The 23,472-nt window shown below is 43.8% G+C and overlaps 1 long non-coding RNA gene across 1 annotated transcript; it reads left to right on the top strand.

Moving 5' to 3' along the window:
- Positions 1–8,084: 8,084 nt before the first annotated feature.
- LOC126942411 (uncharacterized) lies at positions 8,085–17,734 on the top strand. The gene is made up of 3 exons (XR_007721556.1): positions 8,085–8,202; positions 10,675–10,868; positions 16,540–17,734. It is a non-coding gene; the product is annotated as an uncharacterized LOC126942411 (long non-coding RNA).
- The last annotated feature ends 5,738 nt before the right edge of the window (positions 17,735–23,472 follow it).

The raw sequence follows: 23,472 nt of genomic DNA on the forward strand, positions 1-23,472 counted from the left end.
TAGTAGAGATGGGGTTTCTCCATGTTGGTCAGACTGATCTCAAACTCCCGACCTCAGGTGATTCACCCACCTTGGCCTCTCAAAGTTAATTTTTTAGTAGAGGCGGGGTTTCACCATGTTGATCAGGCTGGTCTTGAACTCCTGACCTCACGATTCTCCTGCCTCAGACTCCCAAATTGTTTGGATTACAAGCATGAGCCACAGCACTTGGCCAAAAAAAAGCTGAAATTTCAAAACATTTGTTATTATATTATTTTCATTTGTATATAGCCATATATATTTTTTTGAAATGGAGTCTCGCTCTATCGCCCAGGTTGGAGTGCAGTGGCATGATTTTGGCTCACTGCAACCTCTGCCTCCCTGTTTCAGGCAATTTTCTACCTCAGCCTACAGAGTAGCAGAGATTACAGGTGCTGCCCACCATGCCAGGCTAATTTTTGTATTTTTAGTAGAGAAGGGGTTTCACCATGTTGGCCAGGCTGGTCTTGAACTCTTGACCTCATGATCCACCCACCTCGACCTCCCAAAGTGCTGGGAGTACAGGCATGAGCCACTGTGCCTGTCTGCCATATGATATATTATTTACAAATGTATATGACCTTATATGCAAGGTTGAATGCAAATATCCTCTAGGGTGGGCCTGGCTCAGCTCAGGGAGGAAGTCCTGCCTGAGAGGGCTGCGGCCCATCATCTAAGCATATCTTCTATCACTCAGGGCCTGAGAGGGTGAGATTTTAAACATTATGCAGGCTGGGCACCATAGCTCATGCTGTAGTCCCAGCTACTCGGGAGGTCGAGGGAGAAGAATTGCTTGAACCTGAGAGGCGGAGGTTGCAGTGAGCAGAGATTGTGCCACTGCACTCTAGCCTGAAGGACAGAGTGAGATTCCATCTCAAAAATAAATAAATAAATAAAATGTTATCCAATCAGTGACTCTGGGCTGGGAACTGTCCCATCGGGCAAGCAGCTGAAGTGAAACAGTGTGGCTTCCAGGTTTGGTGGGGCATTTGTCTCTTGCTGCAGCTTGAGTTCCATGTCGTGTCTTCATTGCTCTGTGTCTTCTGCCCCTATAGACTCAGCCTCTGTGGCCCTGTGACCTGCAGGTATTGGGAGATCCACAGCTAAGACACCGGGACCCCCTAGAAACCTAGAAATGATGAGAGTGCCAGGAATGGGAAGAACTTTGTTCTGTGGGGTTCCCAGGTCGGTCCTACTTTTGCCTATTAAAACTTTATGGGAGTCACTGCAAAAATATTATAGAATTTAATCAAAGAGTGGTTCTAGAATTGTAGAGCACCCAGCTATGGTTTGTAGTTTGTGGTCTATGGGAGAGGCCTAAACGAAAGTGTTTTGTGTCAGGCATCTGACCCGAAACTCAGCCATTATAACCCCTATGACCTGCACATATATGTCCAGATGGCCTGCAGGAGCCAAGAAGCCTGGAGCAGCCAAAAAAACCACAAAGAAAGTGAAACAGGCTGTTCCTGCCTTAACTGATTAACCAGCATTACAACATTCCAACATTGTGACTTTTCCCTGCCCCACCTTAACTGATTAATCAACTCTGTGACATTCTTCTCCTTGACAATGAGTCCCATGATCTCTCCACCATTCACCTTGTGACCCCCTCCCCTGCTAACAATAGATAACCACCTTTAACTGTAACTTTCCACTGCCTACCCAAGCCCTATGAAGCTGCCCCTATCCTATCTCCCTTTGCTGACTCTCTTCGGACTCAGTCCACTTGCACCGAAGTGAATAAACAGCCTTGTTGTTCACTCAAAGCCTGTTTGGTGGTCTTTTCACATGGATGCACTTGACATTTGTTGCCGTGACTTGGATTGGGGGACCTCCCTCAGGAGATGAATCCCCTGTCCTCCTGCCTTTTGCTCCATGAGAAAATCCACCTCTGACCTTGGGACCTCAGACTGGCCCAAAAAGCACTTCACCAATTTTAAATCGGGTAAGCGACCTCTTTTTATTCTCTTCTCCAACCTCTCTTGCTATCCCTCAACCTCTTTCTCCTTTCAGTTTTGGTGCCACCCTTCAATCTCTCCCTTCCCTTCATTTCCTTTCCCTTTCTGGTAGAGACAGAGGAGACACGTTTTATCCATGGACCCAAAACTCCAGCGCTGGTCACAGACTTGGGAAGACAGTCTTCCCTTGGTGTCTAATCACTGCAGGGATGCCTGCCTGATTATTCACCCACGTTCTAGAGGTGTTTGATCACCACGGGGATGCCTGCCTTGATCCTTCAACTTGGTGGCAAGTACCACCTCCCCTGGGTGGCAAGTACCACCCCTCTCTTTCTCTGTGTCTCTACCACCTCTCTTCTCTAAACTTACCATTTTACTATGGGCAAATTTCCACCCTCCATTCCTCCTTCCTCCTTAACCTGTGTTCTAAAAAACTTAAAACCTCTTCAACTGTCACCTGACCTAAAACCTAAGCATCTTATTTTATTCTGCAACACCACTTGGCCCCAATACAAACTTGATAATGGCTCTAAACAGCCAGAAAATGGCACATTCTATTTCTCCATCCTACAAGATCTAGATAAGTTTTGTCAAAAAATGGGCCAATGGTCTGAGATGCCTGACGTCCAGGCATTCTTTACACATTGGTCCCTCCCTAGTCTCTGCTCCCAATATGACTCATTCCAAATCTTTCTTCTTTCTCTCCTGTCTGTTCCTTCAGTCTCCATCCCAAGCTCTGAGTCCTTTAAATCCTCCTTTTCTACGGATCCATCTGAACTTTTCCCTCCTCCCCAGGCTGCTCCTCTCCATGTCAAGCAATTCTTCCTCAGCCTTCACTCCCTCACCCTATAATCTTTCTATCACCTCCCCCTCTCACACCTGGTCGAGCTTACAGTTTCATTCTGTGACTAGCCCTCCCTCACCTGCCCAACAATTTCCTCTTTGAGAGTGGCTGGAGCTGAAGCCATAGTCAAAGTTAATTCTCCTTTCTTCTTTATCTGACCTCTCTCAAATCAGTTAGCATTTAGGCTCTTTTTCATCAAATATAAAAATCCAGCCCAGTTCAAGGCCCATTTGGTGGCCACCCTTAGACTCTTTACAGCCCCTAAACCCTGAAGAGCCAGAAGGCCATCTTATTCTCAATACGCATTTTATCACCCAGTCAGCTCCTGACATTAAAAAAAAGCTTCAAAAATTGGAATCTGGCCCTCAAACCCCACAACAAGAATTAATCAACCTCACCTTCAAGGTGTTCAACAATAGAGAGGAGACAGTCAAGTGGCATCATCTTTCAGAGCTGCAACTGCTTGCCTCCACTGTAAGACAAACTCCAGCCATGCCTTTGGCACATAAAAACTTCAGAACAACCAAACTGCAGCCTCCGGGCACTCCTTTAAAACCTCCTCATGGACCTTGCTTCAAGGGTCACAAAACTGGCCACTGGGCCAAGGAATACCCACAGCCTGGAATTCCTCCTAAGCCATGTCCCATCTGAGTGGGACCCCACTGGAAATTGGACTGTCCAACTAATATCACAGCCATTTCTAGGGCCCTGGAGCTCCAGCTCAAAGCTCTCTGGCTGACTCCTTCCCAGATCTCCTCAGCTTACTGGCAAGAGTGATGCTGCCCAATCACCTTGGAAGCCCCCTGGACCATCACAGATGCTAAGCTTCAGATAACTCATACAGTGGAAGGTAAGTCCATCCCCTTCTTAGCCAATACAGAGGCTGCCCACTCCATGCTACCTTCTTTTCAAGGACCTGTTTCCCTTGCCTCCGTAACTGTTGTGGGTATTGATGGCCAGGCTTCTAAACTTCTTTAAACTCCCCAACTCTGGTGCCAAATTGGACAACATTCTTTTACATACTCTTTTTTAGTTATCCCCACCTGCCCAGTTCCCTTATTAGGCCAATGAAGGGGTGGCCTACCCCTCCACACCTGTGGGCATTTCTCGTTAGGTGGAACGAGAGACTTGAGAAAAGAAATGAGACACAGAGACAAGGTATAGAGAAAGAAAAAGTGGGCCCAGGGGACCGGCGCTCAGCATACAGAGGATCCACGCCAGCACCGGTTTCTGTGTTCCTTTAGTATTTATTGATAATTATCTTTACCATCTTAAAGATAACGGAGTGGCAGGACAATAGGATCATTGAAGGGAGAAAATTAGCAGTAAGACATATGGATAAAGATCTCTGTGGCATGAATAAGTTCAAAGGGAAATGCTGTGCCTTGATACGCATATGCAGACATCTCCATAAACCTCTTAGCAACACTGCGCCAGCAAGTCCCGCCAGCAAGTCCCACCTTATGCCGTAAGGCGGTTTTCTCCTATCTCAGTAAACAGAGCATACAATCGGGTTTTACACCGAGATGTTCCATTGCCCAGGGATGGGCAGGATTTTTAACCAGCAAGCTGCCTTCAGGCACTTGTTTAACAAAGACACATCCTGCATAGCCCAAAATCCATTAAGCCTTAAGTCACCACAGCACATGTCTCTTGCAAGGACAAGGTTGGGAGTAGGGTCAAGGATTAACAGCATCTCAAATACAGAACAAAATGGAGTCTCTTATGTCTACTTCTTTCTATATAGACACAGTAATAGGCTGATCTTTCTTTCTTTTCCCCACAGGCCAAAACACTTTAACAAAATTATCTGCTACCCTGACTATTCCTGGACTACAGTCACATCTCATTGCCACCCTTCTTCCCAACCCAAAGCCTCTTTTGCATCCTCCCCTTGTATCTCTCCACCTTAATCCACAAGTGTGGGATACCTCTACTTCCTCTTTGGCAACTGACCATGCCCCCCTTACCATTCCATTAAAACCTAATAACCCTTACCCTACTCAATGCCAGTATCCCATCCCACAACAGGTTTTAAAGGGACTGAAGCCTGTTATCACTTGCCTGCTAGAGCATGGGCTTCTAAAGCCTACAAACTCCCTTACAATTCCCCCATTTTACCTGTCTAAAAACCAGACAAGTCTTACATGTTAGTTCAGGATCTGTGCCTTATCAACCAAATTGTTTTGCCTATTCACCCTGTGGTGCCCAACCCGTACACTCTTTTGTCCTCAATATTTTCCTCCACAACTCACTATTCCATTCTTGATCTTAAAGATGCCCTTTTCACTATTCCCCTGCACCCCTTGTCTCAGCCTCTCTTTGCTTTTACCTGGACTGACCCTGATACCCATCAGTCCCAGCAGCTTACCTGGGCTGTACTGCCACAAGCCTTCAGAGACAGCCCTCATTACTTCAGCCAAGCCTTTTCTCATGATTTACTTTCTTTCCACCCTTCTGCTTCTCACCTTATTCAATATGTTGATGACCTTCTTTGCAGCCCCTCTTACCAATTTTCCCATCAGGACAGTATCCTACTTCTTTAACATCTCTACTCAAAGAGGTGCCAAGTATCCCCCTCTAAGGCTCAAATTTCTTCCCCTTCTGTTACATATCTTGGCATAGCCCTCCATCGACATACATGCACTCTTTCTACAGACCATGTTCAGTTAATCTCACAGACCTCTATCCCTACCAGCAAAGCAACAACTCCTTTCCTTTGCAGGCATAGTTGGATACTTTCGCCTTTGGATACCTGGTTTTGTCATCCTAACAAAAACGTTATATAAACTCACAAAGGAAAACCCAGCTGACCCCATAGATCACAAATCCTCTCCCCACTCCTCTTTCTGTTCCTTAAAAATAGCTCTAAAAACTGCTCCCACGCTAGCTCTCCCTGACTCATCCCAACCCTTTTCATTACACACAGTGAAAGTGAAGAGCTGTGGAGTTGGAATTCTTACACAAGGCCCAGGACCACGTCCTGTAGCCTTTTTGTCCAAACAACTTGACCTTACTGTTTTAGCCTGGCCCTCATGTCTGTGTGCGGTGACTGCCACCACTCTAATATTTTTAGAGATCCTCAGAATCACAAACTATGATCAAGAGGTCCTCGAAATCACCAACTATGCTCAACTCACTCTCTACAATTCTCATAACATTTAAAATCTATTTCCTTCCTCCCACCTGACTTATATACTTTTTGCCCCCTGGCTCTTTCAGCTATACTCACTCTTTTTTGAGTCTCCCACAGTTACCATTATTCCTGGCCCGGACTTCAATCCAGCCTCCCACATTATTCCTGATACCACACCTGACCCCCATGACTGTATGTCTCTGATCCACCTGGCATTCACTCCATTTCCCCATATTTCCATCTTTCCTATTCCTCACCCTGATCACACTTGGTTTATTGATGGCAGTTCCACCAGGCCTAACTGCTACTCACCAGCAAATGCAGGCTATGCTATAGCCTCTTCCAATCTTTCATTGAGGCTACTGCTCTGCACTCCTCCACTACCTCTCAGCAAGCTGGACTCATTGCCTTAACTCAGGCCCTCACTCTTGCAAAGGTATATGGAGGCAATTGTAAATATGCCTTCCATATCCTGCACCACTGTGCTGTTATATGGGCTGAAAGAGCTCTCCTCACCACACAAGGCTCTTCCACTATCAATGCCTCTCTAATAAAGGCTCTCCTTAAGGCTGCTCTCCTGCCAGCCAAGGCTGGGGTCATTCATAGTAAAGGACACCAGAAACCAACTGATCTTATAGCTAAAGGAAATGCCTATCCTGACAGGACAGCAAAAGAAATAGCAAATGCCTCCACACCCACAAATATTCCAGCCCTCACTCCAAAAGGTCAATATTTTTCATTCTCCTCTATCACCACCACCTACTCCTCTTCTACAAACCTGCTCTACCAGTCTTTTCCAACTTAGGGCAAGTGGTTCTTAGATTGTGAAAAATTTATTCTTCCTCACCTTAATCCAGGAAACAAAGATTATTTTACTTATTATCTCTCCCGCATAGGATCTGCAATCAGAACTATTGAACTTTCCATTCACATCACCACCCACACCTATGGGAAAAGGGTAATATAATAGGTCATTGACTTAACAACAGGGAATCCCATTCATATGATGGAAAATGGGGACAAAAAGCTTTGGTATGTAAAACATTATGCCTTCCTTGGTCTAAAAACTCATCGCCACTTACATTAAAGCTAATATGCCTGATTACTGTTTTTAGAGAACTTATACTATTAGGGCAGTTCCAAGCTCAAAAATATGCTAACTGGCACCTTTTAAGCCACATAAAAATGCACCCTAGACCCAAAACTTACTGGACTAACTCATTATAAAATTTTCTGTAAGATGTTCACGCAGTCTCTGGTCACACTTGTAGCAGTCCTGAGAAATATCACCCCTACCCCAATGACCCTCACTAAAAACTTACATTTTCTTTATCTTTTCTTATAACTTTATATTTTGTAAATAAACAGACAGGAATGTCAGGCCTCAGCCGAAGCTCAGCCATTATAACCCCTGTGACCTGCACATGTACGTCCAGGTGGCCTACAGGAAACAAGAAGTCTGGAGCAGCCAAAAAACCACAAAGAAGGGAAACAGCCAGTTCCTGCCTTAAATAACTAACCCACCTTATGACATTCTACCATTATGACTTGTTCCTTCCCTATCCCAACCGATCAATTGACCCTGTGACATTCTTCTCTTTGACAATGAGTCCCATGATCTCTCCACCATTCACCTTGTATACCCCTCGCCTGCTATCAATCGATGACCACCTTTAACTGTAACTTTCCACTGCCTATCCAAGCCCTATAAAGCTGCCCCTCTCCTATCTTCCTTTGCTGACTCTCTTTTCAGACTCAACCCACTTGCACCCAAGTGAATAAACAGCCTTGTTGTTCACAGAAATCCTGTTTGGTGGTCTCTTCACATGGATGCACTTAACATTTTGCAAAATACGTAATGAAGAAAACCAAATTTAGTAATTGGTTAGGTACAGTTACGTGGTTTCTTAATTTGTACTGTTGCGGGAAAGTAAGGAACTGGAGAGACCAAATGGAGTGCAGGAAAGTGCTTATTTAAGGTGTACTCTGGCACAGCAGACATGTGTCCTGAAAGTCTGAGCCCAGAACAAAGGAAACGAGTCCCCTTTAAGCATTTTGAGGTGGGCACTGCGTGAAGCAGGAAGCAGGCTTACAGAAATGAGAACAAAGGTTGCTGTGACATGTTTTCATGTCTTACATCTCTGGGAAAACTTGGTTTGCAGCTTGTGCTTATCTGTCTTGTGACTTTGCAGCTGTGCCGGGAAGAAAGAAACAGGAGCTTACAGAGCCTACAAAATGTGTGGAGGGTAGATATGGTTAATGTTTCTTGGGACAGACAGTTAATATTCTCTTCTAACTTTAACTTCAAGAGGGCTACTCAAATTCTTTTTAGCCTTGGCTAATACAGCAATTCATTCTATGAGCTATTGTTATTTCTCTTACTATTACTATAATCTTTACTATTATTACTTATGCTATTATTCTGTTATTTTATTAAGTTTCTACTTCAGTACATTAAAGGTGAAAATTTTCTGGTTATGTAATCAGAGCTTAATTGGTAGTTTATAATTGGTGAAGCCTGAATTTTGTTTCTCTGAATGTAATAATTAATAATAATGCACCTGAGTTACTTTTTTTTTTTTTTTAACTATGAACCCAGAAACTAGAGACACAGTCTAATTGCCTGCAACTTAATTATTTTCACACAGCATGGGGAACTGATTTTCTGCTGCATTTTTCACCTGTGTCCCAAGCAGGGTCTTAAGTCTAAACACCCATGCCCTGTATCTCCAGCCTCACTCTGGCTTGCCGTAAGATACTAAATTTCTACTTTCTTCTGGAATTCCCAAATGCCAGCTTTTTCTCCCTAGTTCATATTAACACTTCTTTGTCTTTTCATGTACTTTTTTATATCAAATTTTAATTAATCATTTTTTGGCAAAGCTCTAAATGGTGCTTTTAAGAAGTTATGTTATCTGTTTGTAAATATTTCCCGTGAGGAGAAGGCAAATAATAATCCCCTGATGCTGTATTGTAGAAAATCTCTGTGTCTCGCCGGGCGCGGTGGCTCATGCCTGTAATCCCAGCACTTTGGGAGGCCGAGACGGGCGGATCACGAGGTCAGGAGATCGAGACCATCCTGGCTAACACGGTGAAACCCCGTCTCTACCAAAAAATACAAAAAACTAGCTGGGTGAGGTGGTGGACACCTGTAGTCCCAGCTACTCGGGAGGCTGAGGCAGGAGAATGGCGCAAACCCGGGCGGCAGAGCTTGCGGTGAGCTGAGATCTGGCCACTGCACTCCAGCCCGGGCGACAGAGCAAGACTTCATCTCAAAAAAAAATAAAAAATAAATAAAAAAAAAAAAAGAAAATATCTGTGTCTCTTTTCATTTTATCTTCTCTAGGCACAGACGTCTTATCAGAATGTTTTTGGGTCAAAGTTCTGTTTTGGAAAATTTATGGGGTGATGTGTCCTTAGCCACCCTTTAGTTTTTTGCTGGTCCTGGGTTTAGTACTATCTGAGGATAAACCAAGATATTTGCTATGGTTATGTCAGCTAGAGTGTCCAATGGATATCAGTTTCTGGTTTATTTTCTCTCTTAGGATGACCCGAAGTATGGAACATATCCTCTCAAGGGAGAAAGTGGGTACCCTGGGGCTAAGAAGAATCTTCTAGTATACTCTAACTTTGAAAAGGTGTTAAAATTGCCTTCACCCAACCCAGATTTCATTTCTTGGAGACAAATTGCTGGTCAACCAATCAGATGCTGGTAATGAGAGGAAAACACAGAAATAATTTCTGCCCGCTGGATTCTGTAAGGGGGCAGAAGAATAGTGAAATAAATATAGTAAAAGAAAAAGAGTTAAAAAAAAAAAAGTAGGCCAGATGCAGTGGCTCACGCCTGTAATCCCAGCACTTTGGGAGGCTGAGGCGGGCAGATCACAAGGTCAGGAGATCAAGACCATCCTGGCTAACACAGTGAAACCCCATCTCTACTAAAAATACAAAATATCAGCCAGGTGTGGTGGCAGGCAGCTGTAGTCCCAGCTACTCAGGAGGCTGAGGCAGAAGAATGGCTTGAACCTAGGAGATGGAGTTTTCAGTGAGCCAAGATCGCATCACTGCACTCCAGCCTGGGTGATGGAACAAGACTCTGTCTCAAAAAAAAAAAAAAAAAAAAAAAAGTGAAAAATTTGTGACCAAAAAAAAAAAAAAAACAGTATTGGAACAGAAATTAAAAGAAATTAAAGAATGTGTAAGCAGAAACTCAGTTGTATGTAAGAAAACCCAATTCCTCCTGAGAAAGAGAAAGAGCTGGAATCCTTTAAAAATTAACTGCCTGTTTTTCTGTGGCTAGCGAGCCTCATCTCTCCTCCTTTCCTAGACATTATAAAGACCCTGTTTCTCTAGCTGTGCAGCTGCAAGGTCACTAGACAGATACACTCAGGTCATAAAATATGTTTTTCCCTGGAAAGTAAAAAATTATGTAATGCGTGTGTCAGTTAATTGAATAACTGTCTTTGTTTCTCGCTTCTGTAATATGCTTCCCCCTGCACAGATCTTCCCCTGTTACCCCACGAAATGTTTAAAAGGTAACTTAAATCTTTGTTCAGGGCTCGGTCCTTTGGATGTTAATCCGACTGGGCTGGTGCACCTAAATAATAAGTATCCTCCTCAACCCCATCAGTCTCTCTGATTTCTTATCAATCCCACTACATTTCTGGGGGCTTGTCTGGAATTGGTGATTACAGATTTACTGTCTCCTTTGCCTGCAGGACTAGGGCCCTGGGGCCAGGGGAGACCCAGGGGAGACCCAGCCTCCAAGGCATGCCACAGGGGAGCTTCACCCAGATGGAGACCGACTCTCCCCATGTCCCAGCACCCTGCCTGGCAGCACAATGGAACCAGGGATGGGGCTGCAGGACAATACCAGCACTTCAGGAACTGTGGTAAAGAGTAAGGGCCCAAGGTAGGAATGCCTATCCCATAGGGATGAAAGGGAGCTTGATCATCTCCTGGGGACCAACCGCTAATCCAACCCGGAGTGGCTGGGGGTAGCAGTAGTGGCCTGCCAATTTGGACGAATTTCATGTCCCCACTAACGAAGTGAAAGTGGTTCACTTGATCTGGAGACAGGAATTGGGAGTGTGTGGGTGCATGTGAACCTACCCAGGACATGAGAGAGGCTCATTTCATCCGATGAGGAGTCTTGGGGTATGAGTGGTGTGTGTATGTGTGTGAATGTGGAAGCCTAACTAGGCTCACCTGGGACACGAGAGAGGCTTGTTTCATCCAATGAGGAGTCCTTGGTCAGGGGAGGCACATGAAAGTGTGTGAAAGAAACCACCACTCCTGCCACCCCCAGCCACTCTGGGTTGTTGTATTAGTGGTCAGCCCCCAGTCTTGGGAGAGGCCAACACAGGAGTGATGTGCGGCGACACAGATCCCTTAGCACGGACTGTGTGCTCCGAGGCGAGTGTGAGGGAATTCAGACCTAGGATGCTGCATACGGCTGATAGGACCAGCTTCACAGCCACAGCAAGCTGTGACAGGGGAAGGCATGTTCCTGGCTAAGCAGCATCCGAAACTCTCATAATAGGACCCAGTCTGGTGGACCTGAGAGTGAAAGTGAAAGTGAGAGTGAAAATGTGCCACAAGGAAAGAAGTGGGAGGGAAAGCATCAAAACCAACTCCTTTGAAGTGCATGATAAAGAATTTTTAAAAAGGATTTAGAAGTGATCATGGGATGAAACTGGATGCTCAAAAGTTAAGGACATACTGTGAATTAGAACAGCCCTCTTTTAGTGTCAGATGGCTGGCCGAAGGCAATATGGATGAAGAAATTGGTCATGTGTTTTAAGGTGGTGACTAGGGTCAGAGGACAGCCAGGGCATTCAGATCTAGTCTTTATATTGACTCATGGCTAAATGAATGCAGCTCTGCCTAGCAGTTTAATGTAGAAAGCTCGCAGCTCATGTCAAGAGAAATCAGCTGCGCTGGAAGCTACAGAGTTACAGGGAAAATCACAGAGGCTTGTAGCACTGCCGAGCCGAAAGTGAAAGTAAAAATCAGCTGCCCCAGAAGCTATGGAGACAAAACAAAAGTCTCAGGAAAGAGGAAATCAGTTTTGCAAGAACCACAGGAGGGAATGGAGACCCCTCCTCCGTACATTCCAATCTACCCCCCTTTGCCAAAACTGACTGCCCTTAAGGAGCTGTGCAGCTGCAAGGTCACTAGACGGATAAACTCAGGTCATAAAACATGTTTTTCCCTGGAAAGTAAAAAATTATGTAATGCGTGTGTCAGTTAATTGAATAACTGTCTTTGTTTCTCGCTTCTGTAATATGCTTCCCCCTGCACAGATCTTCCCCTGTTACCCCACGAAATGCTTAAAAGGTAACTTAAATCTTTGTTCAGGGCTCGGTCCTTTGGATGTCAATCTGACTGGGCTGGTGCACCTAAATAATAAGTATCCTCCTCAACGCCATCAGTCTCTCTGATTTCTTATCAATCCCACTACATTTCTGGGGGCTTGTCTGGAATTGGTGATTACAGATTTACTGCCCCCAGTCTCACCAGAGAAGGAGAAGTCAGAGCTCTGGGAAGTGAAAGTGAAAGGCTCAAAAAGTCAGGCAGGCCATCTCAGGTCTAGCTATGCCCAAGTCATGCTTATGCCTCTTAAGAAGAGGACCCCCACTAGGACCCAGATGATGCAGTTCACCTTCAGCACCCACAAAAGTGCTGAGAAGCACTTCTGCAAAGGCTTAAAGGATGATACAAGAAAAAGGCAACCAATATAAAAATCTCAGAGGTTCTCCAGGGTGCATATAAAAGCACCAGCCAGTTTTATGAAAGACTTTATGAGGCATTTTGGTTGTACACTCCATTTAACCGTGAGGCTGCTGAAAATCAGTGCATGGTGAATATGGCATTTGTAAGGCAGGCCCAAGGAGATATCAGGTGTAAATTGCAGAAGTTAAAAGCTCCATAGGTGTGAATGCTACTCAGCTTATTAAAGTGACTACCACAGTGTACATTAACAGAGATCTGGAGGCAAAGAAAAAGGCTGATTGGAGGCTTAAAAAAGGCTACTTTACTAGCAGCAGTCCTTACAAGAAAAGAAGCTGGCTTTGCAAGGAGGCGGCGTGGATACAGGCATGAACGCAGTCATGGAAAAGGCTACTCTGGACAGGAGTTTGAAAGCTGGCCAAGGCTAAAGAGAAATTAATGTTCACAGTGCAAAAGGAAAGGACACTGGAAGGATAAAGTTCAAAAGAATAAAGGAAATGGTCAAGGCCATGGTATTAAAAAAAAACACTGGCCAAGGGCTACTGCACCCGGGAGAAACCCAAGACCCCCTGCACCTGCTGTGGAAGGCAGACTATAAAGTGTCGGGGAAAATAGCTGAAATCTCCTCTAAAAGTGTCCAGTATTTAAGCTTTTATGTAAGCTAAGAGGAAAGATGATTTAGTAGTGAACAAAAGCAGGCCGTTTGTGCACTTTGTATTCCAACCACCCTGCATCCAATAAGAGAGTTCCTAAGGGCAGCAAGGTTCTGCAGCATGTAGATCCCAAATTTCTTGCTCATCGCTAAGCCATTACATGAAGTGACAAAGGAGAGGAAAGAAAAATACCCTCCTCTAGGAGGCCAACCAAGAGAAGGCTTTTAAAGAAATCAAAGAAGCCTTAACTCAGGCCCCAGCTTTAGGACTGCCAGATCTAACTAACTAAGCTTTTCTTTTTATATATCCACAAGTGAAAGGGAGACCATAAGGGTTCTAACTCAACCATAAGGTCATGGCATCACCCAGTGACATATTTATCTAGACAATTAGACTCTGTGGCACTTGAGTGGCCTCCTTATTTAAAATTGCTGCCACTGCCCTACTGGTACAAAAAACTAATAAATTGACTTTAGAGACTGTGAATACCCTAAACCTGGCTACCTGGCTCCTCATCAAGTCAGTGCCAGGAGACCCCCCTTCTTTACTGCGTGGACATGGTAGATAAAGTGTTCTCAAGCCGGAGAGATTTAACACATTGGCCCCTCAGGGACCCAGACATTGAATATTTTGCTGATGGAAGCAGTTTCATACTAAAAGGAGTCTGCTGAGCTGGATATGCAGTGGTGACTTTGGACTCAGTAATAGAGGTGTGATCTTTGTCTACAGAAACCTCTGCTTAGAAAGCAGAGTTGGTAGTTCTGACAAGAGCTCTCTGGCAAGCAAAAGACCAAAAGACAAATATTTACACAGATTCCAAATATGCTTCTGCCACTTTGCATGTTCATGAGGCTATTTACAAAGAAAAAACACTTTTAACTGCTGGAAGTAAATAAATAAAATACAAGGAAGAAATTTTACAGCTCTTAAATGTTGTATGGGCCCCAAAAGAGGTGGCACTGATGCACTGCAAGGGGCACCAAAAAGCAAGAACACTAAAGACTAAAAAAAAAAATAAAAAGGCAGACAAAGAGTCAAAGCAGTCTGCAATGAAAACTCCACCTTCTAAAGAGGAAGCCTTAGCTATGCCTCTCCTCCTGGAGATTCCACTCCCAGAGATCTCAAGCTATGCTCCAAATGAAAAGGCTTGGTTTGGTCGGAAAACAGGAAAATATCTTAAAGATGCAAGGTGGCTATTCTCTGATGGGAGGCTAGCCACCCCAGAGACAATAGTCCAAGGTTTGTGAAGTAGATCCATCAAGGAACACACATTAGAAGGATGGCCCTAGAGACTTTGATAGGTTGACATTTCTACGTGCCACCGCTCTCTGCCATCACCCATGCAGTTTGTGAACAGTGTCTATCCTGTGCCCGGAATAATCCAAAACAAGGACCTGCTCAGCCCCCAGGAGTTCAGGAAACAGGAGCCATGCCCTGTGAAAAACTGTTTATGATCTTCAACGAATTGCACTGAGAGGGGGGTGTTGCAGGAAGTCAGGGATCCCAAATGGAGGGACTGGCTGAAACCATGGCAGAAGAACATAAGTTATGAATATTTTATGGACATTTATCACTTCCCCAATCAATACTCTTAAAATTTCCTATGCCTGTCTTTACTTTAATTTCTTAATCCCATCATCTTTGTAAGCTGAGGATGTATGTTGCCTCAGGACCCTGTAATGACTGCTTTATCTGCACAAATTTTTTGTGAAGCATGTGTGTTTGAATAATATGAAATCTGGGCACCTTAAGAACAGGATAACAGTGATTTTCAGGGAACAAGGGAGATAACCTTAAAGTCTGGCTGCCTGTGGCCTAGGCAGGACAGAGCCATATTTCTCTTATTACCAAAAACAGGTAAAATAAATATCGCTGAATTCTTTCCTCAGTAAAGAATATTAATAATTAACAGCACTGGGAAAAGAATGCATTCCCGGGGGTGGCCTCTAAAATGGCCGCCCTGGGAGTGTCTGCCTTATGCAGATGAAGATAGGAATGAAACATGCCCTAGTCTCCTGCAGTGCCCCCAGGCTTGCTAGGATTAGGAAATTCCAGACTGGCAAATTCTAGTCAGACCAGTTATCTGCTCTTGAACCCTGTTAAGATGTTTATCAATGACAATATGTGCCCAGCAGGACATGGACCTTCATTAGCAATTCTAGTTTTGCCCTGACCTTGTGATCTCTCTCTGACCTTCTGCCTTGTGATCTTTTGTTGCCCTTGAAGCACGTGATCTCTGTGACCCACACCTTTGATAATTGCTAATAAAAATTTGCAATTGCTAATAAAAATACATTCCCACCCCTTTGATAATTGCTAATAAAAACTTGCTGGTTTTACAGCTCAGGGGGCATCACAGAACCTGCTGACATGTGATGTCTCCCCCGGACACCCAGCTTTAAAATTTCTCTCTTTTGTACTCTTTCCATTTATTTCTCAGACTGGGTGACACTTAGGGAAAGTAGAAAAGGATCCACATTGAAATACTGGGGGCTGAATTTCCCCTGATAGGGGGGTTATCAATACATGTTGGTGTTCATTTGCACCTTTTCAGGATAAGTCAAGTCCTTCCTCACCCAGACAAAGAAGGCACTAGAAGTGACCAAAGTGTTGTTAAAAGACATTATTCCCAGATTTGGACTGCCTCTAACTCTAAGGTCAGACAATGGGCCAACATTTGTGGCTGAAATAGTTCAGGGCTTAACTCAACTATTAAAAATAAAGTGTAAATTACATACAGACTACAGGCTGCAGAGCTCAGGTAAAGTGGAGTGCATAAACCAGACTCTCAAACAGCTGCTGAGGAAATTTTGTCAAGAAACTCATCAAAGGTAGGATCAGGTCTTGCCCATGGTTCTCTTCTGAGTCAGGTGCACTCCCACCCAACAAACTGGGTATTCACTCTATAAGATTTTGTTCGGCCGGCCACACCCCATCATAAGTCAGATTAAAGGGAATCTCTATAAACCAGGAAAACTAACTTTGAGAAGGCAAATGCAGGGTTTAAATATGGCCATGCAAAAGATGCATGGCTAGGTATAAAAAAAAATGCCTGTAAGTCTAACAGACCCAGTATACCCTTTCAAACCTAAGGACTTTGTTTAGGTTAAAAAAAATTGAAACCAACCACTCTAAGACCCATAGAGGATAGGCCCCATACTGTAATAATGTCCACTCCCACTGCTGTTAAATTTGCAGGTGTCACACCTTGGATTCACCATAGTCGGCTGAAACCAGCAGCAGCAGCGACTCCTGATGATGACCAGTGGATTAGACAACAAGACCCAGATCACCCCACCCGAATAGTCCTACCGCAAAACCCAACCACCAGTAAGAAGGACAACTGCCCTGATCTGACCACACCGGAGGTTGGTCAGTCTATGTATGACTGAAGCTTGAGGATCCTGCAAGCTCTATGTAGTCACATCCCAGAAGCTGACTAGTTTACGCACAGCCAAAGCTAAAAGGACCATCTCCAGATAAGTAAATGTAGATACAATTCATAAGCCTAGCTATAATTCTGTCAATACTGATTGTTCTGTTGTTATATTATTACTGCAAATGCTTCAAATGTCTAAGCCCAGAGAAAGGTTTGCTGTGCCCATGTGTAGTATAAGCATGTTTCTATTACATACACTGATGTTCTTACCATTTTTGCCTACACTAAAAGGGGAGAAATCTCTAAAAAAAAAAATGCCCACACTGTGTAGACACTACCTGAGTAAGGAATACCATAATTACAACTCTACTGGACCATACCTACTATAAATGTACAGAAACAAAGTTAGGAACCTGCACATACAACCAGACCACCTACTCAGTCTGTGACCCAAGAAATAATCAGCTAGATGTGTGTTATGATCCTATGTTCTTACCCTATGAATTCTGGTTTAAGGTACACATTAAATCAGAGAAAAAAAAAAAAAGGAGAGCTTATAGCTTGAACCAAAAAAGCCCCTCCCTCCTATAAAGGGCCTGTTTCCTTGTACTTTGATGCCTGCCATGCCACTTATGTTCATAATCCCAAAAACCAGATTATAAGACAAGGACATGCAATCCATTAAATTTTACTATCTTAAAGCCAGAGCTACCTTTTTGGTCTACAGGACGGACAGCACTATTATGAGTTAATAGACAAGGAGCAGGCCTTGGAGTTCCACTACTAATTGTCAAAAAGACCAGAAGGACCCAAATGCTTCCAACCCCACAATTCCGGGTCCATAAGTCATTCTATAAGCATTTTCATCAGACAGTGCCTGAGCTTCCCCCATCAACTGAAAACTTATTTGCTCAACTAGGTGAAAACATAGCTGGCAGTTTAGGAATTTCCTCATGCTGTGTATGTGGAGGAACTAATATGGGGGACCAGTGGCCATGGAAGGCAAAGAAATTAATGCCATGGCCGGGCACGGTGGCTCAAGCCTGTAATCCCAGCACTTTGGGAGGCCGAGACGGGCAGATCGCAAGGTCAGGAGATCGAGACCATCCTGGCTAACATGGTGAAACCCCGTCTCTACTAAAAAATACAAAAAAATAGCCGGGCGAGGTGGCGGGCGCCTGTAGTCCCAGCTACTTGGGAGGCTGAGGCAGGAGAATGGCGTAAACCCGGGAGGCGGAGCTTGCAGTGAGCTGAGATCCGGCCACTGCACTCCAGCCTGGGCGACAGAGCGAGACTCCGTCTCAAAAAAAAAAAAAAAAAAAAAAAAAAAGAAATTAATGCCACAAGATAACTTCACTTCACTTAACCCTGCCAGTGAATCAACAGCCTCAGTCAGTGTTTGGCTGTGAAAAATCTCCATAATTGGAAAGTACTGTATCACCTGATGGGGAAAGGCTTTCACAGAGGCAGTAGGAGAAACAACTTGCCTAGGACAACAGTATTATGATGAGTCTAAAAACAAAACTCTATGGAGAAATGCCCAGAACGAATTCTATTTACCAGATCCAAACCCTTTCTCTCTTTTTATTATTATTATTATTATTATTATTATTATACTTTAAGTTCTAGGGTACATGTGCACAACGTGCAGGTTTGTTACATATGTATACATGTGCCATGTTGGTGTGCTGCACCCATTAACTCGTCATTTACATTAGGTATGTCTCCTAATGCTATCCCTCCCCGCCTCCCCACAATAGGCCCTGGTGTGTGATGTTCCCCTTCCTGTGTCCAAGTGATCTCATTGTTCAGTTCCCACCTATGAGTGAGAACATGCGGTGTTTGGTTTTCTGTTCTTGCAATAGTTTGCTGAGAATGATGGTTTCCAACTGCATCCATGTCCCTACAAAGGACACGAACTCATCCTTTTTTATGGCTGCATAGTATTCCATGGTGTGTATTCACCACATTTCCTTAATCCAGTCTGTCACTGATGGACATTTGGGTTGATTCCAAGTCTTTGCTATTGTGAATAGTCCTGTAATAAACATACGTGTGCATGTGTCTTTATAACAGCATGATTTATAATCCTTTGGGTATATACCCAGTAATGGGATGGTTGGGTCAAATGCAAATCCTTTCTCTTGATTCTCTAAGCCACACTTGGCATCAACTAGAGGCTCCAAATGCTTGGAAGGCACCCGCTGGCCTATATTGGACCTGTGGAGCACAGGCATATCGGCAACTGCCGGCTAAATGGACAGGGGCATGTGTGTTAAGAACAATCAAGCCATCCTTCTTTCTAATTCCTCTAAAGCAACTGGAACTCTTAGGATACCCAGTCTATGATGAAAATAAAAGAACTAGAAGAAGCATAATCACAAAAATAGACACAAATGTCAAAAAGGATGTAGACATAGGAAAGTAAAAAGATAATGAATGGCCTCTTGAAAGAACCATTAAATATTATAGGCCAGCTACCTGGGTGCAAGACAGGTCATGGAGATACCGCACCCCAATCTATATGCTCAACTGCATCATAAGGTTGCAGGCAGTCCTTGAAATTATAACCAATGAAACATCAAAGGCACTAGATTTAGTGGCAATACAAGCAACACAAATAAGAAGTGCTATATATCAAAATAGACTGGCTTTAGATTACCTCTTAGTCTCAGAAGGGGAATATGTGGAAAATTTAATTTAACCAACTGTTGCCTAGTAATTGACAGTAATGGCCGAGCTGTCATTGAAATCACAGCTCGAATGCACAAGTTGACCCGTGTTCCAGTTCAGACATGGTCTGGGTGGTCCCTGGATTCCTTTTTTGGAGGATGGTTCTCAAATTTTGGAAGATTCAAAACCCTCATTGGTGAGTTCTTGCTTATTCTTGGCATCTGCCTCATCCTCCCTTGCCTTTTATCCCCTGTTTATTAGGAATATTCAGTCAACTATGGAGGCAATAGTAACCTGACACGCTACCGTGCAGTTGATGGCATTAATAAAATATCAGTCACTGCCAGTAGAAGAAAAAGCTCAGCTCCATGAAGAGGTGGCAAATACTGGTGCTTTCTATTAACACCTTTGTTATAAAAAGCACCAAAGGGGGGAAATGGAACAGAAATTAAATGAAATTAAAGAATATGTAAGCAGAAACTCTGTTGTGTGTAAGAAAACCTAATTCCCCCGAGAAAGAGAAAGAGCTGGAGTCCTTTAAAAATTAACTGCCTTGTTTTTCGGTGGCTAGCGAGCCTTATCTCTCCTCCTTTCCCAGACATTGCGAAGCCCCTGTTTCTCTAGCTGTGCAGCTGCAAGGTCACTAGACGGATAAACTCAAACCATAAAACATGTTTTTCCCTGGAAAGTAAAAAATTATGTAATGCATGTGTCAGTTAATTGAATAACTGTCTTTGTTTCTCACTTCTTTAATATGCTTCCCCCTGCACAGATCTCCCCCTGCCACCCCACGAAATACTTAAAAGGTAACTTAAATCTTTGTTCAGGTCCTTTGGATGTTAATCCGACTGGGCTGGTGCACCTAAATAATAAATATCCTCCTCAACCCCATCAGTCTCTCTGATTCCTTATCAATCCTGCTACAGTATCCCAAAAGACAAGCAACAAAAACAACAACAAACTGACTCCAGTGAGATGGTGTAAGAACTTGCAAAGTAAAATGCACCTGGGACAGTCACCGAGAAATGGTGCAGTGTCTCCTGAATGGGTCGTTCTTGGGCACATAAGTGAGCAGGAGTGGGTGGAAGAATCTCTCAAGTGATTGAATGGCCTGATTTGAAACCTGAGTCAGACACATCTGTTATTTAACCAGCACTGCTATTTCTGGATTTGTCACCTTGAAGAGATTTGTTCACTTATTTTGATCTCAGTTTTTTAGCTGTAAATTGCATTATATTAGTAGGGCTTGAAAGGTAGAAAAATATTTACAAAGGGCATAAAAGAAGTGGGTTTCAAAAAATTAATATCATATATTTCATTTGTTAAAAATTCTCGCTGGTGTGGTGCCTCACGCTTGTAATCCCAGCACTTTGGGAAGCCAAGGCTGGTGGATCACGAGGTCAAGAGATCGAGACCATCCTGGCCAACATGGTGAAACCCCGTCTCTACCAAAAATGCGAAAACTTGGCTGGGTGTGATGGCGCGTGCCTGTAGTCCCAGCTACTCGGGAGGCTGAGTCAGGAGAATCACTTGAACCCGGGAGGTGAGGGTTGCAGCGAGCGGAGATCGCACCATTGCACTCCAGCCTGGTGACAGAGCGAGGCTCCGTCTCAAAAAACAAACAAACAAAAAAATTCTCACGTGCTGGCCAGGCAGGGTGGCTCACACCTATAATCCCAGTACTTTGGGAAGCTGAGGCAGGCAGATCACCTGAGGTCAGGAGTTCAAGAGCAGCCTGGCCAGCATGGTGAAACCACGTCTCTACTAAAAATATAAAAATTAGCTGGGCATGGTGGTGACGTGCCTGTAATCCCAGCTACTTGGGAGGCTGAGGCTGGAGAATCACTTGAACCCAGGAGGGGGAGGTTGCAGTGAGCAGAGATCGTGCCATTGCACTCCAGCCTGGGCAACAAGAGCGAAACTTCATCTCAATAAATAAATAAATAAATAAATAAATAAATAAATAAATAAATTCTCCCATGCCTTTTTCTTTCCCAGAGTGAGTTTGCAAATTTTCTCAGTGTGTTTTTTATGTAGCTGGGTGATTTCAAGCAGAATTTCAAGGCTTAGCTTTCAGAATGCTACCAAGAAAAACAAGAGGAAAAATATTTTATTTTTGCTGTTGGAAATGAACACATTTTCATGAGAAAATGTGGTACATAATTGGTGAGTTACATAGATTCATGAAAACATCAGTTTCTTTTTTTGCAGGGTAATTTTTGACAGTGAGTGTCTCTGTTCAAATCCTGTTATCTTGATTTCTGGGTTTCATGCTAAATTTTATGAGATGAAACTTGGTGCTGCCTAGAAGTGTTTCCATATAACTAATTGCTTACTTCATGATTTTTAATGGAATTAATAAAATAATACATTTATTTTCTGAAAGAAATAGATACTTTTGCTTTTATTTTTATTTTATTTTATTTTTTAGAGATGAAGTTTTGCTCTTGTTGCCCAGGCTGGAGTGTAATGGCGTGAAAAATTAGCCAGGTGTGGTCGCAGGCGCCTGTAGTCCCAGCTACTCAGGAGGCTGGGACAGAAAAATGCTTGAGCCCGGGAAGCAGAGGTTGCAGTGAGCTGAGATCATGCCTACTGCAATGATCGATGTGTGACAGAAGACTCCATCTCAAAAAAAAAAAAAAAAAAAAAAAAAGAGAGAGAGAGAGAAAGAAAACATGCAATAAGTTTGTCCTGCATTTCTACACAAAGAGTAGAACTGCCATATATTTTACAACAAGTTCAGGCAGCTGCTTCTTGGTAGCAAAAAGATCTTTTCCAACAGTCCCATCAACTCTCAAGTTTCTCCTTTTGGAGACGAAAAATCTCCCCCATGTCCCATGGTCCTGTAGATGCCTAATTTTGTCACCCATAGCCACTAGCAAAGAGTGCAAGACAGATTAATCCAAAAAGATGGCAATTAACATCCTGTAGTGTGAAACCAGTTATTAGATGAGAGGGACTTTACTGAGTCTCTAACCTTCTAGATCTTAGGAAGGACTATAACCTTCCTAAGTTGGCCCTTGAATCCAAGTACAGTCAAGCATCCTTGCCTTGTATTAGGATGAGCCTTTAACACACTCCGTCCTAGGAGAGACTCTGACTTTCCTAAGTTGTGCCTGTAACCCAATCTCATCCTTTACCCAGGTATATGCATCCCATTCACTCAAAGTCAGCCAATCCGTATCCACAGATGATTTTTTGAGGGGAGGATCTGAGGTGTCTTCAGTACAGTCCCTTTGTGGTTGCCAGGAAAATGTTACCAGAAAGAAGTCCTGATCCAGACTCCAAGAGAGGGTTCTGGGATCGTGCTCAAGAAAGAATTCAGGGTAAGTCATAGAGTAAAGTGAAAGCAAATTTGTTAAGAAAGTAAAGAAGGAGCCCGGTGCAGTGGCTCATGCCTGTAATCCCAACACTTGGGGAGGCCAAAGTGGGCAGATTACGAGGTTAGGAGATCAGGACCATCCTGGCTAACACAGTAAAACCCAGTCTTTACTAAAAACACAAAAAATTAGCCGGGCGTGGTGCCGGGCGCCTGTAGTCCCAGCTACTCGGGAGGCTGAGGCAGGAGAATGGCATGAACTGAGGAGGTTGAGCTTGCAGTGAGCCCAGAACACACCACTGCACGTCGCCTAGGCGACAGAGTGAGACTTCGTCTCAAAAAAAAAAAAAAAAAAAGGAAAAGAAAGTAAAGAAGGCCGAGTGCGGTGTGCCTCATGCCTGTAGTCCCAGAATTTTGGGAGGCTGAGGTGGGTGGATTACAAGGTCAGGAGTTCGAGACCAACCTGACCAACATGGTGAAACCCTGTCTCTACTGAAAATACAAAAATCAGCCAGGCGTGGTGGCACGCTCCTGTAATCCTGGCTACTCAGGAGGCTGAGGCAGGAGAATTGCTTGAACCCGGGGGGCGGAGGTTGCAGTGAGTCAAGATTGCACCACTGCACTCTGGCCTGGGCAACAGAATGAGACTCCATCTCACAAAAACAAAAACAAAAACAAAAAACAAGAAAGTAAACAAATAAAAGAAATGGCTGGCTGGGCATGGTGGCTCACACCTGTAATCCCAGCACTTTTGGATGCT

This window comes from Macaca thibetana, chromosome 19 (assembly GCF_024542745.1).
Source record: "Macaca thibetana thibetana isolate TM-01 chromosome 19, ASM2454274v1, whole genome shotgun sequence".
Classification (NCBI taxonomy): Eukaryota; Metazoa; Chordata; class Mammalia; order Primates; family Cercopithecidae; genus Macaca; species Macaca thibetana.